The following is a 21373-nucleotide window of genomic DNA, read 5'->3' on the forward strand; positions in this document are numbered from 1 at the left end:
TGGGGCTATCTGCTGGAAGAGTTCCAAGCAGCATACTGTGGCAGACTCTGTTTGTGAAGCGGAGTATATCGCAGCATCAGATGCCGCGAAGGAAGCTGTATGGCTGAGAAAATTCATCAATGAGCTCGGCGTAGCACCCTCCCTCGATGGTCCAGTCCTGCTCTACTGTGACAGCACTGGTGCCATAGCTCAGGTGAAGGAACCCAAAGCACATTAGCGGACGAAGCACATCTTGCGCCGCTTCCACCTGATCCGAGAGATCGTGGATCGAGGTGACATCGACCTTCAGAAGATCGACGGAAAAGAGAACCTAGCCGACCCCTTCACTAAAGTCCTGGCAATAAAGGAGTTCGACAACCACAAGTCGAAGATGGGTATTAGATACTGTGCCGAGTGGCTTTAGGACAAGTGGGAGTTGTTGGGAAATGTGTCCCAAAAAGCCAATCGTCAAGCTGTTGACGGTTGAGCAACCAAGTATTGTAATTGATTTATTAATAAATAAAATATATTTGGCATTTTCATCATAAGCTTTCATCTTCTAATGATCTCCATTGTTATGATGAAGTCCTTAGGACTATTTAGGTTCGATAAAGAGAGGATTTATCGATTAGTCCTTAAAACTGTTCACGACCAAATGATAGGCTGTTAATAAGGACGACAGCTTCTATCGAGCATAGGTCGCTGTAGGCCATATGGGTTGGTTGTCCTCTTAACCAAAGAGTGTGGAGACACTGGTATGGCATACAGGTGAGATGTAAGGGTACATCATCATTGAACGTGACCAACTCCAGAGCATTCTGCTGTCGAGAATGTCTCTGATGGGTGATAAACACTTAATTTAAGTATTTTTAAATTAAAAAATTATATTTAATTTATCTTATTTATTAAGAATTTGATGTTTCTTTCTATGTTTTACAGGAAAGGTGATCGCCGATACAAAGAGTCCGATTCATAGATCAAAAAGACTCAAGTTTGAAGAAAATTGGACTTAAAATAAAATTAAAATAAAAGAAAGATGCATCCGGTATTATAAAAAATGAAGATACTATGCAAGGAATTCAAAAAGGATATAGATGTCATTATGAAGGAACTTTTGTTTCTTTTTAGAATATATAAAAAAAAAGAAAAGGGTATCACGTGAATTCTTTGGCTCCTGGGCGCGCGTGAATTTTTTGGCTCCTGGGTGTGCGTGAATCCTTTGGCACGGAACGCGCGTGAACACGCGGGAAGCTGGCGCGTGGACGCGGGGCGCGGATGCGGGAAGCGGCGCATGGATGCGGGGCGCGGACGCGGGACGCGGTGTGGACGCGGGGCGCGGTGTGGACGCGGGCGCGGACGCAGGACGCGGCGTGGACGTGGGACGAGCGCTGACGCGGGTGTGGGCGCACTGCAGATAAGTTCAAAATAAGGAAAAAAATAATATTTAGAAATATTTTGAAAGATTTGTATTTTTTTAGTCCCACATCGGAAAATCATGTAAAACTCCTCCCTCCTAACACCTATAAAAAAACTTTTGTACTCTCATTGGAGGAGGAGCCCAGAAATTCTTCTAGAGCCTTGCATAGAGGAATAGAAAGGGACTACTTCATGAGCAGCTAGGCTAGCAGTCTTGGGAGTGGAGAAGAAATTTTGTAACGACACAGAGATGGTTTATTATTCTAAACTTTCCTGTATTTCTTTATATGCAATAAAGATTATGCTTTTTATTTAAATTGTCATGAGTTCTTTATTTGCTCCCTATCATATACTTTTATTTATGCTTTCTTGTTAGATTAATATTAGGAACAACTTTTACTTTCTGGAGACGCATCGTGATCTACGGATACGGGGCGTGCCGAGGAAAGAAGAGTTGTGTACCTAGTCTTTCCGGAGACGCACCGTGATCTACGGGTACGGAGCGTGCCGAGGAAAGACAGGTATTTTTCCTAAGATTAATTACATCTATTTAGTTAAAAAAGAGATACAACTCTGCTAGTGCTAATTAATTCAAAACTCCCGAGCTCTTTATTTTTTTTAATTACCTCAATTTTACGATAATTTATTTTCTAAATCAAAAACAACGCTTCTTTCTTTTACCTTGCAATCTCAACTTAGCCCAAGGTCCCTGAGGATACGATCTCGACTCATCCTACCTACGTAGTGAGTAGAGTTATTTTTGGTGCTATCAACGACTATGCATCAAATTTTGGCGCCGTTGCCGGGGATCTTGGCACGGTTGAATTAAAAAAAAAAATTTAAAAAAAAAAAATTTTTTTTTTTTTAAAAAATTTTTTTAAAAAAATATATACTTTTCAGTTTTTATTTCTCATTTTAAATTTTTTTTTCCAGTGCTTTCTAGCTAGATAATCTTATTTGCATAATTACAGAATTACCTTGCATAACTAATTTACTATTTAGAATTTTGTTGCTTAGAATAATTTGCTACTTTTCATAGCCCAGTAATTTATTGCTTTTTAGACTTAATCACTTAAATTTATTTTCTTGCAAAACTAAAAAAAAATTAAAAAATATATATATAAAAAGATAAAATTATATAAAAAAAAAAAACCACTGACATTTCATAACACTTAACTAAAATAGCGTAACCTCAAATGTAAAAATTTCTAACCTGATTGGACACCTTGTTTCTTTGCATTGCATCTCCATAATTGATCTTAAGGGCAATAACCCCTTAACCAGATAAGGTGGGGATTTGATCACCCTTCCTTGGCCCACAAATCACTCCCTTGCATTTGCATAACCTAGACTTTAATTTAAAATCAACTAGACGTCAACCCTAGGAATTTCGAGCTCAATAGGATAAGAAAGCTCTAGAGTTGAACCGAGTGCAGATTGGTTAATTGCTCGGTGTCTAAGGCGAGTGGTTAAAGAAAGTGGTTTTCAATTGGTTCCGTTGACTGACCTGGCCAACTTAGTTGGTGTCTAAGGAAAGCAACGAGCAGGGAACCTCCCACATCTTACGCTTACCTGGCTGAGTCAGTTAGTCAATCTTGAGCTTGGAGTGCTCAAAAGCAATCTTGAAAGTTAGGAGCTGCCTAGATCTAAGTTAACCTTAGGATAGAGAGTCTATGATTGTTTAAGTTGATTGCAATTAACATCTAAACATTAATTAATTTCTTCCTTTTCATAGATTTAAGGTTCTTAGGTTCTTCTCTTTAGATTTTCTTCATTCTTTTCTCACTTTATTATAAAAATATATATTATAAAACAAAAAAAAAAAAAAAAATTTGTGTGTGCTCTACAGTATAATTGTAAGGTGTATGCTTGGCCGTAGATCATTATGACCAGAAATCCAACCTTTTGATCCAGAAATAGAAAGAACCTTTAGAGCCTACAGACATAAAAAGATGGACCGAAATCAGGAGAATGATCCACCCAAGCAATTGAAGGAGTACTTTACTCCTTCCACATATACCTACTCTCCTTGTATTCAAGTACCCCCAGTGGAGGCCACTCAATATGAAATTAAGTCCAGTATAATCCAAATGTTACCTTCATTTTATGGACTTAGTAATGAAGACCCTTATAAACATCTTGAAGAATTTCTTGAGATATGCTCAACTGTCAAAATTCACAACTTCTCCGATGATGCTCTTAGGTTGAAATTATTCCCTTTTTCACTTAAGGACAAAGCCAAATACTGGCTACATACTTTGGATTCCATGACTATATCAACCTGGGACCAGCTGCAAGGAGAGTTTCTCAAGAAATATTTTCCCATAGGAAAAACTAATCAAATAAGAAAAGCCATAACTAGTTTTTCCCAATTAGATGGAGAAATGTTTCATGAAACATGGGAGAGATTAAAAGACCTTATTAGAAAATGCCCCCACCATGCTATACCCAAGTGGCAGTTAATCCAATGTTTTTATGATGGGCTCTCTGAAAGACATCGACAAATGGTCGATGCATCATGCGGTGGGACATTTATGCTAAAAAGTGAGGATGAGATATGGCAACTGTTTGAAATTTTAAGTGAAAATTCATTACATCATATGTCTGCCTCTATTAGAGATAAACCCATGTTAAACTCAAAAAGAGGTGGAATATATGAAGTAGGAAATGCCATAGATATCCATCAAAAGGTAGATGAACTGTCCCAAAAATTAGATCGTCTTCTAAACACTGGACAATCCCCGATTCCACCTAATCCAATCCAAGAAGTTTGTGCATTGTGTGCAAGTCCGAACCATTTTGTTAGTGAATGCCCAGTCGCACCTCAATTTTCTGAGTTTGTGCATGAGCAAGTTCAGCAAGCTCAAGTCCAACAAGCTCGCAGACCAGGAAACGATACATATTCGAACACTTATAACCCCGGCTGGAGAAACCATCCAAATTTTTCCTGGAGACCACAACCAGTGGTTGGTCCTGCCACACCTCGACCTCAATATCAAGACCCAACATATAGGCATGGACCATACCATCAATTCCAAAATGTTCCTCAACCGTCTACTACTGGTCACAGCTCAGCTTTTGAGGAAAAAGTCCTGAAAGCACTAGAAAGATTAGAAGTCAACACTCAGATCCTTAACTCCCACACACAATCCATTGCTAAGCTAGAGACCCAAATAGGTCAACTAGCGACTGCATTCAGTAGGAGGGAAGAAGGAAAATTACCTAGCCAACCCGAGAGCAACCCAAGAGGGCAATTTGTGATTGAGAGTTATAATACCCCAGAAGCTTTTTCTGAACATGCCAAATCAATCATGACTCTGAGAAGTGGGAAGGTCATTGAACACACTAGTAAAACCAATGAGACTGACCCTAAACCTCTAACCGAATCCAAATCACCCAAGAATAAGGAGGACCTAAAAATAGATAAGGAACCAACTGCATCGGAATCATCTTACTTGCCTAAAGCCCCATTTTCGGATGCCCTGAAAGCCCCTATTCCTGCAGATAAGAAGGGAGGAAAACTCGATGAGATGTTGGAATTGTTTAAGCAAGTCCAAATTAATCTTTCCCTTCTAGACGCAATCAAACAGGTCCCTGCTTATGCCAAATTTTTGAAAGATTTGTGCACCCAAAAACGTAAATCTAGATCATAAATCCCAAAGAAAGTACATCTCACTGAACAGACTAGTTCTGTCGTCCAGCATGCCACTCCTCCAAAGCTTAAAGACCCAGGAGCCCCCATCATTTCCTGTGTTATAGGAGATTATCACATTGAAAAAGCTCTTCTAGATTTAGGGGCAAGTGTGAATCTTTTACCTAGTTCGGTGTATGAACTTTTTGGATTCGAAGAACTGAAACCCACATCAGTCACATTACAGTTAGCCGACAGATCAATTAAAGAACCACGTGGAATGCTTGAGGATGTCTTGGTCAAGGTAGATGAGTTTTACTTTCCAGTTGATTTTCTGGTTCTCGATATGGAATTAAGTGGCAACCCCAGACAAATTCCCATTATCTTAGGACGACCTTTCCTAGCTACGGCGAATGCATGCATCAATTGTAGGACAGGAGTCATGGACGTATCGTTTGGGAATAAGAAACTGAGACTGAATGTGTTTGGTGCTTCCCAAGGACCATCAATGGATAGTTGCTTCAAAGTAGATACACTAGAAGATATTATAGAAGATGCAACACCCACAATTCTAGCACCTGAATCCTTAGATACTTGCTTGGCTCACTTTGGAGTGTATGACTTTAAGGGATATATGAAAGAAGTTAACATATTGTTGGATACACCACATGATAAAACCACTCCTCCATGGACAATCAATTATGAGCCATTACCCATCTTTTGTTAGTTTTATCGCATATGACGTCTGGCTGAAGACGTAAAACTTAGCGCTTTTTGGGAGGCAACCCAAATTTTGTCTATTTTATTTTAACTGATCATCATTTTTTTAAAGAATAAAGGACCACTCTGTATGGAAGAGTCTGTTAATAAACTTGACGTCTGGCTGAAGACATAAAACTTAGCGCTTGTTGGGAGTCAACCCAATGATTTCATATTTTTTTTTACTTTATCACAGCTGCAGGAATTTAGAACAAGAGCCTATTAATCAATGAAGCTATCTTCAACATCCGAAGCAAAATTATCCCAGGTGCACTCTCTCCTTTTATTTTCTTTGCTTTCCTACTCCATTGAGGACAATGTAGATTAAGTTGGGGGGGGAAGGAAATTAATCAAATCCTCGAGTATGGTCAGAAATAATTAGTTTTGTGTATTCAAATTTTATTTTGATTAAGAGTCAATTAGGCATCCTAATAAATGAATGATTAACGGTCAAGATAATTTTAGAGATACTGAGGAATAAATTATTAAGAAAACCCAATGAATGGTAGGGTTTAAACTAGACCAAATTTTAGGAGTGATTCTACAACCCTTTTCTTACTGATCTCAATAAAGAATCTGCTTCATGAGAAATTGGGTAAAGATCGAGGTATGCAAAAAAAAAAAAAAAAAAAAAAAAGAAGAAGAAGAAAAACAACATTGGTCTCCTACTGAGTAACCGGGCCCTTTCGCCTAAGTAAGCGTTGTGGTTCGCGTAAAAAGGTAGGCAATGTTATATATATATATATATATATATATATATATATAAAAGGGGGACTAAATTGCAAGAAGATAAAAAAAAAAACTCTTTCCCATTAAGTTAGAGAATTTAAAGAGTAAAGTGGAGAGTTGGTGAAAGAAAAGCTCTGAAATTTCTTTAGTTAATACTCAGCCACTAATTGGGTCAAATTGATAATCTAATGAAATATCTCTTTAATGGTCTGACCAAGTATCATCTACCTTTTGGGATGCCTAAACTAATTTTTGATTCAAAACCGAATCGGTACACAATGCTGATATATCTATTTTACTCGAGGACGAGCAAAATTCAAGTTGGGGGGTGTGATAAACACTTAATTTAAGTATTTTTAAATTAAAAAATTATATTTAATTTATCTTATTTATTAAGAATTTGATGTTTCTTTCTATGTTTTACAGAAAAGGTGATCGCCGATACAAAGAGTCCGATTCATAGATTAAAAAGACTCAAGTTTGAAGAAAATTGGACTTAAAATAAAATTAAAATAAAAGAAAGACGCATCCGGTATTATAGAAAATGAAGATACTATGCAAGAAATTCAAAAAGGATATAGATGTCATTATGAAGGAACTTTTGTTTCTTTTTGGAATATAAAAAAAAAAAGAAAAGGGTATCACGTGAATTCTTTGGCTCCTGGGCGCGCGTGAATTTTTTGGCTCCTGGGCGTGCGTGAATCCTTTGGCGCGTGAACGCGCATGAACACGCGGGAAGCTGGCGCGTGGACGCGGGGCGCGGACGCGGGAAGCTGGCGCGTGGATGCGTGGCGCGGACGCGGGATGCGGTGTGGATGCGGGGCGCGGACACAGGACGTGGCGTGGACGTGGGACGAGCGCTGACGCGGGTGTGGGCGCACTGCAGATAAGTTCAAAATAAGGAAAAAAATAATATTTAGAAATATTTTGAAAGATTTGTATTTTTTTAGTCCCACATCGGAAAATCATGTAAAACTCCTCCCTCCTAACACCTATAAAAAAACTTTTGTACTCTCATTGGAGGAGGAGCCCATAAATTCTTCTAGAGCTTTGCATAGAGGAATAGAAAGGGACTACTTCATGAGCAGCTAGGCTAGCAGTCTCGGGAGTGGAGAAGAAATTTTGTAACGACACAGAGATGGTTTATTGTTCTAAACTTTTCTGTATTTCTTTATATGCAATAAAGATTATGCTTTTTATTTAAATTGTCATGAGTTCTTTATTTGCTCCCTATCATATACTTTTATTTATGCTTTCTTGTTAGATTAATATTAGGAACAACTTTTACTTTCTGGAGACGCGTCGTGATCTACGGATACGGGGCGTGCCGAGGAAAGAAGAGTTGTGTACCTAGTCTTTCCGGAGACGCACCGTGATCTACGGGTACGGAGCGTGCCGAGGAAAGACAGGTATTTTTCCTAAGATTAATCACATCTATTTAGTTAAAAAAGAGATACAACTCTGCTAGTGCAAATTAATTCAAAACTCCCGAGCTCTTTATTTTTTTTAATTACCTCAATTTTACGATAATTTATTTTCTAAATCAAAAATAATGCTTCTTTCTTTTACCTTGCAATCTCAACTTAGCCCAAGGTCTCTGAGGATACGATCTCGACTCATCCTACCTACGTAGTGAGTAGAGTTATTTTTGGTGCTATCAACGACTACGCATCAATGGGATATAGGTATAAGTGTCCTGTTGGTGCAAAAATCCGCCTGCGCCGGAGAAGCTGGAGTTGAGGAAGCCGCGGTCGCTGCCGGGACCTGCAAGGGAAGTCTAAACCGGAGGTGGGGTTGCTCCGGCAAGACCCTCCGACGCTCAAGTCAGTTCTCTGCCTCAACAAGAATGGAGTGCTCGAATGGAGAATTTAGCAGAGTTTTGAGATAAGGCAAAAGAGCTTAAAGAATAACGTATCTGAGTCCCCCTTTTATAGGCGGGGGAGGCACCGGACTGATGGCGACATTTGTAACCGCCTGGTAGTGGGCCGCCCATGATCAGGGGAATTGATTGCGAAAGATCAAGAAGCAGACACGTGGCCATCATCATGGCCTGCCACATAAGGCCTGTTGTAGGTAGTGGAGCGGCGTCCGTTACTGCTGGTTGTCAGCGAGTAGTGGGATCGTGCAGCACCTGCCGCAGGGAGCGGAGCAACATCATAGCTGTTGACACAGCCTGTCAGAGGGTAGTGGGATCGTGCAGCACCTGCCGCAGGGAGCGGAGCAACATCATAGCTGTTGACACAGCCTGTCAGAGGGTAGTGGGATCGTGCAGCACCTGCCGCAGGGAGCGAAGCAACATCATAGCTGTTGACACAGCCTGTCAGAGGGTAGTGGGATCGTGCAGCACCTGTCGCAAGAGGAGGTGGAGCCGCATGGAATCTGCTACAGGAAGTGGAACAGGATCATGGCAGTTATTGTTATCTGCCAAGGGACACGGATCTGTTGATCAAGGCTCGGCAGTAGTCGGAGTTCGGCCTTTGTAGGAGTCCGAGAGGAGTCCCCCTTTCGGACGAGGTCGCGGGTGGAGTAGGGATCCGGACGGAGCCACCCTGCTGTCGATGGCAGAGCCCGGCTCCCGTAGGAGTCCGGGCGGAGCCATTTTGCTGTTGATGGAGGAGCCCGGCTCCCGTAGGAGTCCGGGTGGAGCCGTTCTGCTGTTGATGGAGGAGTCCGGCTCCCGTAGGAGTCCGGGCGGAGCCGTTCTGCTGTTGATGGAGGAGCCCGGCTCCCGTAGGAGTCCGGGCGGAGCCGTTCTGCTGTTGATGGAGGAGCCCGGCTCCCGTAGGAGTCGGGGCGGAGCCGTTCTGCTGTTGATGGAGGAGCCCAGCTCCCGTAGGAGTCCGGGCGGAGCCGTTCTACTGTTGATGGAGGAGCCCGGCTCCCGTAGGAGTCCGGGCGGAGCCGTTCTGCTGTCGATTTTGGCTGTGGGTAATTTATACCCAACACCAGTCCCCCTACTTTCGAGTTTGAATTTCAAGCGAAGGAAGTATGCAGAGAGAGATGTGCGCAGCCAGAATCATCCCTTCGAATCCTGCACACTGCCGCCCCTATTAAATGCGCGCACGTCAGAGTCCGCTTTTCGGTGAAGGTGACTTGAAAAGTCTTTTCGGAACCCCCGCTGAAACGCGATCTTAAGCGTCGCTTTGCGGGAATTCGTGAGCGGTCAACCCTCGATGGCGGTGAAGGGGATAAGCGCGCCACGCGGCACACCTTAGTTGGCCCAGGAATACCCGCCGCCATAACTGCGCCAGGATCCATCGGCTATTTAAACCCCTCGGCCCCTTCGTAGCTTCATTCTGGCGTTGTTCTTTCATCTGAGAGCCCTGCTTCCCTCGCCCCAGTCCCTGTCTCCTTCCCTTAAACCATGTTATCTACTTGGGAGGCTGTCCTCGAGGGAATTCTTAGGGTTTGGAGGAAAGAGAGAAGGAGAATGGTGGCCGGTGAGAATCTTCGTCGCTCTAAAGGGAGCCCAAGGATGAATTCCTTCAACAACAGGGGTTTAATAACGGGGGCTGTCGGGGAAGCTATTATGCCCGCGAGTCTCGGGGCAGCAAGGCGGGGTGATACCGGTCAAGAGGGCAGAATAGACGTCACAAGCCATGACGGGATCCTTGACGCCGTCGGGGCCGAGAGACCAGAGGTGGTCGACGTTGACGGTGGGGCAGTAGAACTTGTTGCGGGGGCGGTGGAAGTAACGCATGCTGACCTTGCCGGAGTGTCTCGGGTGGCAGCCGTCGTTGCCCCCTCCGCCTCCGGGGATTTACCCCACCTCTTTTCTGCCAAGGTTGGGACCTCGGGAACAGAATGAGGCGAGATGGGCGAGAGCTGTTACACGCACTGGAGAATGCGATTGAGAAGGATAGAGACGGAGTTCGTAGCTCGGAGAGATCTTCGGTTCGTCCTGCCCGAACCGTGCCCGCGATACGTGCGATGACGTGTATCTTCTTTTTTCCTGACCCACCGGGTCCTGTAATGTGTATTTCTGTTAAATGAAAAAGTAATTTCAGTACCTTGTTTGCATCTTGTGTTAAATAGTTGTCTGCCGGACTTCTTCATTTTCCTTTCGTTCTCTTTGTCTGTGTTACGTTGTTCCAAGGTCGTCGGCGACTTTTTCAGTTCACGTGGGGTCGTCATTTGTCGAGCTCCTTTTCGGCTTTTGTGCCGTTCGGGGATACCCACTTGTCGGGTTCGCCCGGATTCTTCTCCGCTGAAGTCGGGGCTAAGTTCGGCTCCCTTGATAGTCCGAACGAAGAAGCCCTCCGGGAGTTGGAGTAACTTGATTCTCGTAAGAGCCAGGGCAAAGTTTTTCTGCAATTAAAGTTATAAGTAAAGTCCGGCTTCCGTAGAAGTCCGGGCGGAGTTGTCCTGTAGCTGTCGTTGGCGGTGGAGCCCGGCTCCCGTAGGAGTCCGGGCGAAGCCGTCTTAGTGGCGGAACCCGGCTCCCGTAGGAGTCCGGGTGAAGGTTTCTTGGCGGCTGAACCCGGCTCCCGTAGGAGTCCGGGTGAAGTCTTCTTTGCATAGGGACCCGGCTCCCGTAGGAGTCCGGGCGAAGTCTTTTTTTTTTTTTTTTTTTTTTTTTTTTGCGGCGGAACCCGGCTCCCGTAGGAGTCCGGGTGAAGTCTTCTTGGCGTAGGGACCCGGCTCCCGTAGGAGTCCGGGTCTTTCACTTTGCTCATGTCAGGACGAGGTTCTCCTCCTGTTCCTGACAGGGCTGCGGGGGCACATATGGACGTTGCAAGGCCTCTCCCCCCATCCGGTCTAAAAGAACCGGGCCTTCGACTTTGCTCAAGTTAGGGCGAGGTTCTCCTCCTGTCCCTAACAGGGCTGTGGGGGCACATATGGGCGTTGCAAGGCCTCTCCCCCCATCCGGTCTAAAAGAATCGGGCCTTCGACTTTGCTCAAGTTAGGGCGAGGTTCTCCTCCTGTCCCTAACAGGGCTGTGGGGGCACATATGGGCGTTGCAAGGCCTCTCCCCCCATCCGGTCTAAAAGAACCGGGCCTTCGACTTTGCTCAAGTTAGGGCGAGGTTCTCCTCCTGTCCCTAACAGGGCTGTGGGGGCACATATGGGCGTTGCAAGGCCTCTCCCCCCATCCGGTCTAAAAGAACCGGGCCTTCGACTTTGCTCAAGTTAGGGCGAGGTTCTCCTCCTGTCTCTAACAGGGCTGTGGGGGCACATATGGGCGTTGCAAGGCCTCTCCCCCCATCCGGTCTAAAAGAACCGGGCCTTCGACTTTGCTCAAGTTAGGGCGAGGTTCTCCTCCTGTCCCTAACAGGGCTGTGGGGGCACATATGGGCGTTGCAAGGCCTCTCCCCCCATCCGGTCTAAAAGAACCGGGCCTTCAACTTTTATAAGGTTGCCCTCTCATTTTTGATACCGTCTGCTTGAATTATCCTAAGACAAATGGGCATGCATTTTTTTTTTTTTTTTTGGTCAGGACGAAATCACTGGTAGTACATCCGTAAGTTTTCTGAGCTCCACGGTTGTGGGAGGTCAGCTCCCCCGAGTTCCCTGAGATAATAAGTTCCAGGTCGGACTACTTCCTTGACCTCATAAGGTCCTTCCCAGTTTGGGGCGAGCTTCCCCTGGCCCTGAGGTTGTGAGACAGCAGCTCGTCGGAGCACTAGATCCCCTGCTTTGAATGCTTTGTTCTTCACTCAGGCGTTGTAATATCGGGCAACTTTCTGTCTGTAGGCTGCCATTCGAACCTGAGCAATCTCCCGCCTTTCTTCCAGTAGGTCGAGGTTGGCTCTGAGACTTTGCGCATTTTGAGGTTCGTCGAATGTCACGACTCGTGCCGACGGGAGTTTAAGCTCGATCGGGATGACGACTTCCGTACCAAAGGCTAGAGCAAAGGGAGTCTCTCCTGTAGGCAACCTCTGGGTGGTCCGATAAGCCCATAGCACATGATAAAGTTCGTCCGCCCAAGTCCCTTTTGCTCTTTCGAGCCTGGTCTTAATCCCCTGCAAAAGGGTTCTGTTTGTTACCTCGGCTTCGCCGTTCACCTGGGGATGGGCCACTGACGTGAATTTGTGGGAGATGTTTAGGTCTTCACAGAATTCAGCAAATCTGGCTCCCGCGAATTGCCGCCCATTATCAGTGATGAGGGTTCTAGGCAAACCGAACCTGCACACGATCGATTTCCAGACGAAATCTTGCACTTTCGCTTCTGTGATTTTGGCTAGTGGCTCGGCCTCGACCCATTTGGTGAAGTAGTCGATCGCTACAAGGAGGAATTTCCTTTGACCAGACGCCATGGGAAAGGGGCCAAGAATATCCATTCCCCATTGCGCAAAAGGCCATGGGGCGCTCAAGGGTGTAAGTTCAGTAGCAGGCTGTCTCTGGACGTTGGCGTACCTCTGGCATCGATCACACTTTTTGACATATTCAATTGAATCTTGGTGCATGGTTGGCCAGTAATACCCTTGGCGGAGTAGCTTGTGGGATAGAGACCTGGCGCCTAAATGGCTTCCGCAAGCTCCCTCGTGCATTTCCCATAGAGCGTAGTCAGCTTCGGAGGATCGGAGGCATCTCAAGAGAGGCAGGGAGTGCGATCTTTTGTATAATTTGCCCTCATAAAGGATGTACCGGGAGGCTTGATTTTGGAGTTTTCGGGCTTCTTTCGCATCCTGGGGGAGAATCCCATCTCTAAGATAGGTTATTAGCGGGTCGACCCAGCTGGGCTCGTGGTCGATCTCCATTATGAGTCGCGGTTCTTCCATACTCGGTTGTTTTAAAACTTCAAAGAGAATGCCCTTTGGCAATTCGGCTGGAACCGATGTCGCCAGTTTGGAGAGAAGATCGGCTCTAATGTTCTCCGACCTCGAAATTTGTCTGATGTCGAAATTGTTAAAGGCAGGGATGAACTCCTTCACCTTTTCGAGATATTTGGCCATACTGTCCTCCCGTGCTTCAAAGCTCCCGCTGACCTGCCCCACCACCAGCTGGGAGTCGCTGTGTACCCGGAGTTGACCTATTCCAAGCTCCTTAGCGATCCTCAATCCTGCGATCAGAGCTTCATACTCCGCTCCATTGTTCGTTGCGGAGAATTCGAAACGCAGAGCGTACTCCGCAACGACTCCCTCCGGGCTGGTCAAGATCAGGCCAGCACCCGTGCCTGCCATGTTGGACGATCCGTCCACATGGAGGGTCCAACAGTTATCGGACGAACTGGCTTCTTCGTCGGGGGAGTTCGGCTGAGTACTCAGGTCATCAATTTTGTTTTGCTCAGGTTCAGCCTCCTCGAGGATGGTGCATTCCACTATGAAATTCGCCAACACTTGGGCTTTTATCGTCGGTCTAGGCTTGTAGTTGATGTCGAATTCTGTAAGCTCGATTGCCCATTTTGCCATTCTTTCGGAGGTATCGGCTCGGTGTAAAACTGCCTTGATCGGTTGGTCGGTGAGTAACGTCACCGTGTGCCCTTGAAAGTATGGTCGGAGTCTCCGAGCTGCAATCAACAAGGCGTAGGTCAGTTTTTCTAATTTAGTATACCTGGTCTCGGCGTCCCTCAACACGCGACTGATGTAGTAGACCGATCGCTGGACTTTCATTTCCTCCTTAACAAGGACGGCTGCAAGGGCTGTGGGAGAGACTGCCAGGTACAAAAATAATTCCTCTTTGGGCTCGGGCTTTGCCAGCAGTGGGGGTGAGCCAAGATAGCTTTTCAATTCTTCGAACGCCTGTTGGCATTCAGGGGTCCAACAGAAGTTTTTCGGCTGCTTGAGAGTTTGAAAGAAGGGCAGACATCGCTCGACCGACCTTGCGACAAAGCGATTGAGAGCCGCAATTCTTCCTGTGAGGCACTGAACCTCTTTGATCGACCTTGGGGCAATCATATCTTGGATGGCACGGATTTTCTCCGGATTGGCCTCGATCCCGCGCCCGGATACCATGAAGCCCAGGAACTTCCCCGAGGTTACCCCAAAGGCGCATTTGGTTGGGTTCAGCTTCATTCTATACTTTCGAAGAGCGCCAAAGGTTTCTTCGAGGTCGGTGACATGATTCTCGGAAGACCTGCTTTTCACGAGCATATCGTCCACATAAACTTCCATATTTCGGCCGATCTGCTCCTTGAAGATTTTGTTCACCAGTCGTTGATAGGTTGCACCCGCATTCTTGAGGCCGAATGGCATAACCCTGTAGCAGTAAAGGCCGCGATTAGTGATAAAAGCAGTCTTTTCTTCATCTTTCGATGCCATCCTAATCTGGTTATAGCCGGAGAATGCGTCCATGAAAGTGAGAAGCTCGTGGCCCGAGGTAGCGTCCACCAGTTGGTCGATCCTGGGAAGGGGGTAGCTGTCCTTTGGGCAAGCTTTATTCAGCTTTTTGAAGTCGATACACATCCTCCACTTGCCGTTTGCTTTCTTGACCAAGACAACATTGGAGATCCACTCTGGATAATTGACCTCCTTGATGAATCCGGCCTTGAGAAGTTTATCCACTTCCTCGGCTATCGCCTTCTGCCTCTCTGGGGCATGACTCCAGATTTTTTCTTTTGTTGGCCGATGTTTAGGATCGACCGCCAGATGATGTTCCATGACTTCTGTCTCAATCCCCGACATATCCGTCGGGACCCATGCGAAAACGTCCGCATTCCTTCGGAGAAAGTCCACGAGATGCGTCCGCGCCTCCTCCTCCAGGTTGGAGCCAATCAACACCACATGCTCCGCATTCCCATCATTCAAAGGAATTGGTATTAGGTCCTCAATCGGGCCGCCCCTCTCTTCAGTGAGGTCGTCGCGCGCATCCAACCCGTCGACTGGACAAAGGTCCGCTTGATCGCTTCTTTGCAGGGCAATATTGTAGCAGTGCCTGGCCAGCGCCTGGTCTCCCCAAACTTCTCCAATCCCTTTGTCAGTGGAGAACTTCAACTTCAAATGATAGGTTGAAACAACGGCTCTGAGGGCATTGAGACCGGGTCGGCCAAGAATTGCATTGTAGGCAGAAGGCGCCTTTACCATCAGGAAATTCACCAGGGCTCTGGACTGCTTTGGATGCTGACCCGCGGTCACAGTTAGAGCTATCGTTCCTTCCGTTGGAACGGCATCACCAGTAAACCCTATCAAGGGGGAGCACATCGGCCTTAGATGACCGCCAAGAGCGGCCATTCTCGAAAAGGCACTGTAGAATAAGATGTCAGCCGAACTTCCGTTGTCGACGAGAATGCGGCGGATGTCATAATCTGCTATATTCAAGGAAACTACGACCGCGTCGTTATGAGGGAATTGGACTCTCTGGGCATCCTCTTCAGTGAAGGCTATGGGCTCTTCAACTTTTTGCCGCTTGAGGGGTGCAGCTGATGTGCTGGTTGCCTCCGGCCGGGATTCTCCCGAGATGACGTTGATGGAATCCGGCGAAGGCTGGTCATCCGGCCACCCTTTATCATCAATCATAGCCGGAGGTAGTTGTGAGGAAACCTCGCGGGAGGGCATCGGATGGGAAAAAGAGGATTGGATGCCGGAAAAGATGGCCGGAAGCGGGTCCGTTGAGCGCTCCTTCAAGAACAAGGGTGCTGCGAAGACACAGCCCCTTCCTCTAGCGCCAATCCTGTTGGTGCAAAAATCCGCCTGCACCGGAGAAGCTGGAGTTGAGGAAGCCGCGGTCGCCGCCGGGACCTGCAAGGGAAGTCTAAACCGGAGGTGGGGTTGCTCCGGCAAGACCCTCCGACGCTCAAGTCAGTTCTCTGCCTCAACAAGAATGGAGTGCTCGAACGGAGAATTTAGCAGAGTTTTGAGATAAGGCAAAAGAGCTTAAAGAATAACGTATCTGAGTCCCCCTTTTATAGGCGGGGGAGGCACCGGACTGATGGCGACATTTGTAACCGCCTGGTAGTGGGCCGCCCATGATCAAGGGAATTGATTGCGAAAGATCAAGGAGCAGACACGTGGCCATCATCATGGCCCGCCACATAAGGCCTGTTGTAGGTAGTGGAGCGGCGTCCGTTACTGCTGGTTGTCAGTGAGTAGTGGGATCGTGCAGCACCTGCCGCAGGGAGCGGAGCAACATCATAGCTGTTGACATAGCCTGTCAGAGGGTAGTGGGATCGTGCAGCACCTGCCGCAGGGAGCGGAGCAACATCATAGCTGTTGACACAGCCTGTCAGAGGGTAGTGGGATCGTGCAGCACCTGCCGCAGGGAGCGGAGCAACATCATAGCTGTTGACACAGCCTGTCAGAGGGTAGTGGGATCGTGCAGCACCTGTCGCAGGAGGAGGTGGAGCCGCGTGGAATCTGCTACAGGAAGTGGAACAGGATCATGGCAGTTATTGTTATCTGCCAAGGGACACGGATCTGTTGATCAAGGCTCGGCAGTAGTCGGAGTTCGGCCTTTGTAGGAGTCCGGGAGGAGTCCCCCTTTCGGACGAGGTCGCGGGTGGAGTAGGGATCCGGACGGAGCCACCCTGCTGTCGATGGCAGAGCCCGGCTCCCGTAGGAGTCCGGGCGGAGCCGTTCTGCTGTTGATGGAGGAGCCCGGCTCCCGTAGGAGTCCGGGCGGAGCCGTTCTGCTGTTGATGGAGGAGCCCGGCTCCCGTAGGAGTCCGGGCGGAGCCGTTCTGGTGTTGATGGAGGAGCCCGGCTCCCGTAGGAGTCCGGGCGGAGCCGTTCTGCTGTTGATGGAGGAGCCCGGCTCCCGTAGGAGTCCGGACGGAGCCGTTCTGCTGTTGATGGAGGAGCCCGGCTCCCGTAGGAGTCCGGGCGGAGCCGTTCTGCTGTTGATGGAGGAGCCCGACTCCCGTAGGAGTCCGGGCGGAGCCGTTCTGCTGTTGATGGAGGAGCCCGGCTCCCGTAGGAGTCCGAGCGGAGCCGTTCTGCTGTCGATTTCGGCTGCGGGTAATTTATACCCAACATGTCCCTTAGACTTGAGATCACCTCAGTGACTTGCAAGCAACTCACTGTGCTTTGGTACTGGACTAACTGAATTTCTAATTCAGGGACGGAAGGCTTCTGGGCACAGTCAAGTACTTACGAAGTCAGAGTGTGATCGAGATGGGATTGACCACTCCAAGAGTTGGAGAAGAATGAGTCGCTGTATTTTAATTTAGCAAAACCTTGGCCAGGGTAATCCATCAGATGGATTTGATATTTTGAAATATAATGTGGACAACTTGATCAGAGTTGACAGTTGAGCTCTGGGGTGTCCTATGATCATTTTGGTCAAGGGGATGAATTATATGAAAACTATATCCGCATGGGTTCTAAGGATGTTGTTCTATACATTCGACCTATCCGATCATCGGATATCATTGCTAGATGGTCACTTCGATTGGTATAGGAATTTGTTCCTATGCTACCGGCTTAGGTTCGGACCTATGAGGTCACACACATTAGAGTTCATGATCCGATCAGATGGTTGATCAACAATTAAGAATCGTTCTAGGGTTAAATGATCAATACGATTGACATTTAACCCAGTGCAAGTGTTGCAGAAAGATCGATTAGCAATTCGATTGCTAATTGACTTAATTTGATTAAGCCAATGGACTGAGATTAAGTCTAATTAAATATGATTTAATTAGATTTATTTTGGGCTTGATTGGATCAAGTCCAATTAGTTTATTGGATAAGCCAAGTGCAAGGAAAAACTAGTCCTAGTTCAACTAGGACTTGGGTCAATCTAATTTCTAATTTGATTAGAAAATTAAATCAGATTTAAATCTAATTTAATCTGATTAAATTAGGTTCTTAATTGAGTTAAGACCTATTTTAATTGGGTTGATCTAATTTTTATTTGATTTGATTTGGAAAACCAAATTAAAACATGTCATAAGACAGAATCCTAGTAAGACTAGGATTCCACCTTGCGCCACATAATCCTTCTCCACGCCCTCTCTCTTAATTCAACGCCAATCTCCACTTATTTTATGCGACAAAAGCCCTCTCCCAGATCTCTCCCATGTTCACAAAAGGTCTCTTCTCTTCTTTCTTACATGGAAGGTGGTTTGGATCAAATCTAAAAGGAATAAGTTTGGATTTTGAATTCTATGAGATAGAGTTTTAGAAATCCAAAACTCTTTCAATTTTGCATCGAATTTATCAAAAATTTTTTTTTGGAATTTTCGTGGCCTTTAGGGTTTACATTGTGAACCCTTTGCTGGTGATCCATGTACGAAAATATGGAGGAGATGCTCAAGAGTTGGGCATCCCTTAACTTGCCATGTTTGGATAAGCCTTGACTAGGTGTTTGACCTAGACAAGGACTCTATCATATCTCTCTATATAAGATGAGTTTCTTTGTAAAATTTAAGGAGAAGATAGATATTTGAGAGACCTTTCTGCCATCCAAAAATCAGAGAGAAATACCTTTGGGTCGTGGAGATATAAAAGATGCAAGTTTGGGTGTCTAGAGAGAAAAACGTGAAGAAGAAGAGGGTCTTCTTCTTGGGTTTTTGTTTTCACATCTTTCCTCCCTCCATCTTGAGTTTCCTGAGAGTGTCTCAGATCTGAAACTCCTCCTTCTACTTTTCATCTTTAGAAGAGTCCAAATCAAGAAGAAGGAGGCACCTGATCAACCATCAAAGAAGGATCAGCGCAGTACTAGCATACTGTGCTGATTTCCTGAAGCAGGACTTCTGATCGAGATTCGTGGGCTCGTGTGGATGACTCCTAGAGGCCGGATGCATGTGCGGCTTGCAACATCATCCTCAAGCCCAGATCAACAAGATTAGAACGTCTAACTTGCAAGGTAATAGATCTGATCTATTGTTTAATACATACATTAGATGTAGCTAGTATAGAAACATGTTGATATGATCAACATGTAGTTCATACTATATTTAAATATATTTTAATTTTTGATTTAATGCCATGTAATAATCATGTAATAGGATCTTAGATCTAGAAATTTTCTGATCTTAGAAAATAAATTTTGATTTATTTTAGTCTTCCGCTGTATGATCTTGAAAAAGTTTCAAGATCTAACCCTCTTTTTCAAGATCTAACCCTGAAACCCTAGATCTGGTTCCTACATTCTTAACCTTCTTCCAAACCCTCAAGCAGTCGAAGAACTTCTGTTGGACCCCTGAGTGCCAACAGGCATTCGAAGAACTAAGGAGCTACCTCGGCTCACCTCCACTGTTGGCGAAGCCGGAGCCTGGAGAGGAACTGTTTTTATACCTGGCGGTCTCTCCCATGGCTCTCGCGGCAGTCCTTGTCAAAGAAGAAGCAAAAGTCCAACGGCCAATATACTACGTTAGTCACGCATTGAGAGATGCCGAGACCAGGTATACCAAATTAGAAAAACTGACTTACGCCCTGTTGATTGCAGCCTGGAGGCTCCGACCCTACTTTCAAGGGCACACTGTAACGCTGCTCACCGACCAACCGATCAAGGCGATTCTGCATCGGGCGGATGCCTCCGGGAGGATGGCAAAATGGGCGATCAAGCTCACAGAATTCAACATCAACTATTGACCCAGGCCAGCAGTGAAGGCCCAGATATTGGCAGATTTCATAGTGGAGTGTACTATCCCAGAGGAGGCCGAACCTAAACAAGGTGAAATTGACGGCCTGGAGTCCTGACCGAACTCCCCCAAAGAAGAAGCAGATCCCTCTGGTTGCTTTTGGGCCCTCTACGTGGACGGATCTTCCAACATGTCAGGCGCAGGCACAGGCCTGATCTTGATCAGTCCAGAGGGAGTCGTCGCGGAGTACGCTCTGCGCTTCGAGTTCCCCACAACAAACAATGGAGCAGAATATGAAGCTTTGATCGCATGACTGAGGATCACCAAAGAGCTGGGAATAGATCGACTCCAGGTCCACAGCGACTCTCAACTTGTAGTGGGACAAGTTAACAAAAACTACAAAGCGTGGGAGGACAGCATGGCTAAATATCTTGAAAAGATAAAGGAGCTCGTCCCCGCCTTCAGCAGCTTCAACATCAGGCAGATTCTGAGGTTGGAAAATACCAGGGCCGACCTTCTCTCCAAGCTGGCAACGCTGGCTCCGACCGAATTACCCAAGGGTGTTCTCTTTGAAGTGCTCAAGTACCCGAGTACGGAAGAATCGCGACTCGTGTTGGAAATTGACCACGAGCCTAGCTGGATCGACCCACTGATAACATATCTCAGAGATGGGGTTCTCCCCCAGGATGCGAAAGAAGCTCGGAAGCTCTGAAATCAAGCCTCCCGATACATCCTTTATGAGGGCAAGTTGTACAAGAGATCATACTCTTTGCCCCTTTTAAAATATTTCCGGCCTTCGGAAGCTGACTATGCCTTGTGGGAGGTGCATGAAGGAATCTGCAGAAGCTATCTGGGGGCTAGATCTTTATCCCACAAGTTGCTCCGCCAAGGATATTACTGGCTGACGATGCATCATGACTCGATTGAATACGTCAGAAAGTGTGACCGATGCCAGAGATATGCCAACATCCAGAGACAACCCGCCACCGAGCTTACACCCTTGAGTGCCCCATGGCCTTTTGCGCAATGGGGGATGGACATCTTTGGACCCTTTCCCGTGGCGTTGGGGCAGAGGAAGTTCCTCCTGGTAGCGATTGACTACTTCACCAAGTGGGTCGAAGCTGAACCACTGACAAAAATCACAGAAGCTAAAGTGCAAGATTTCATCTGGAAGTCAATCATTTGCAGGTTCGGTCTGCCAAGAACCCTAATCACTGATAACGGACGATAGTTCACGGGAGCAAGATTCATCGAATTCTGTGAAGATCTAAATATCTCCCACAACTTCACATCAGTAGCCCATCCTCAGGCGAACGGTGAAGCTGAAGTGACCAACAGAACCCTACTGCAAGGGATCAAGACAAGGCTTGAAAAGGTGAAGGGAACTTGGGCAGACGAATTTTATCATATGCTGTGGGTGTATCGAACTACCCAAAGACTGCCCACGTGAGAGACCCC

General features: G+C 46.5%; 1 non-coding gene across 1 annotated transcript; it reads right to left on the reverse strand.

Moving 5' to 3' along the window:
* Positions 1–3735: 3735 nt before the first annotated feature.
* Positions 3736–3841, reverse strand: LOC140853552 (small nucleolar RNA R71). Its single transcript, XR_012136622.1, has one exon. It is a non-coding gene; the product is annotated as a small nucleolar RNA R71 (small nucleolar RNA).
* Positions 3842–21373: the final 17532 nt, after the last annotated feature.

This window comes from Elaeis guineensis, chromosome 13 (assembly GCF_000442705.2).
Source record: "Elaeis guineensis isolate ETL-2024a chromosome 13, EG11, whole genome shotgun sequence".
NCBI lineage: Eukaryota > Viridiplantae > Streptophyta > Magnoliopsida > Arecales > Arecaceae > Elaeis > Elaeis guineensis.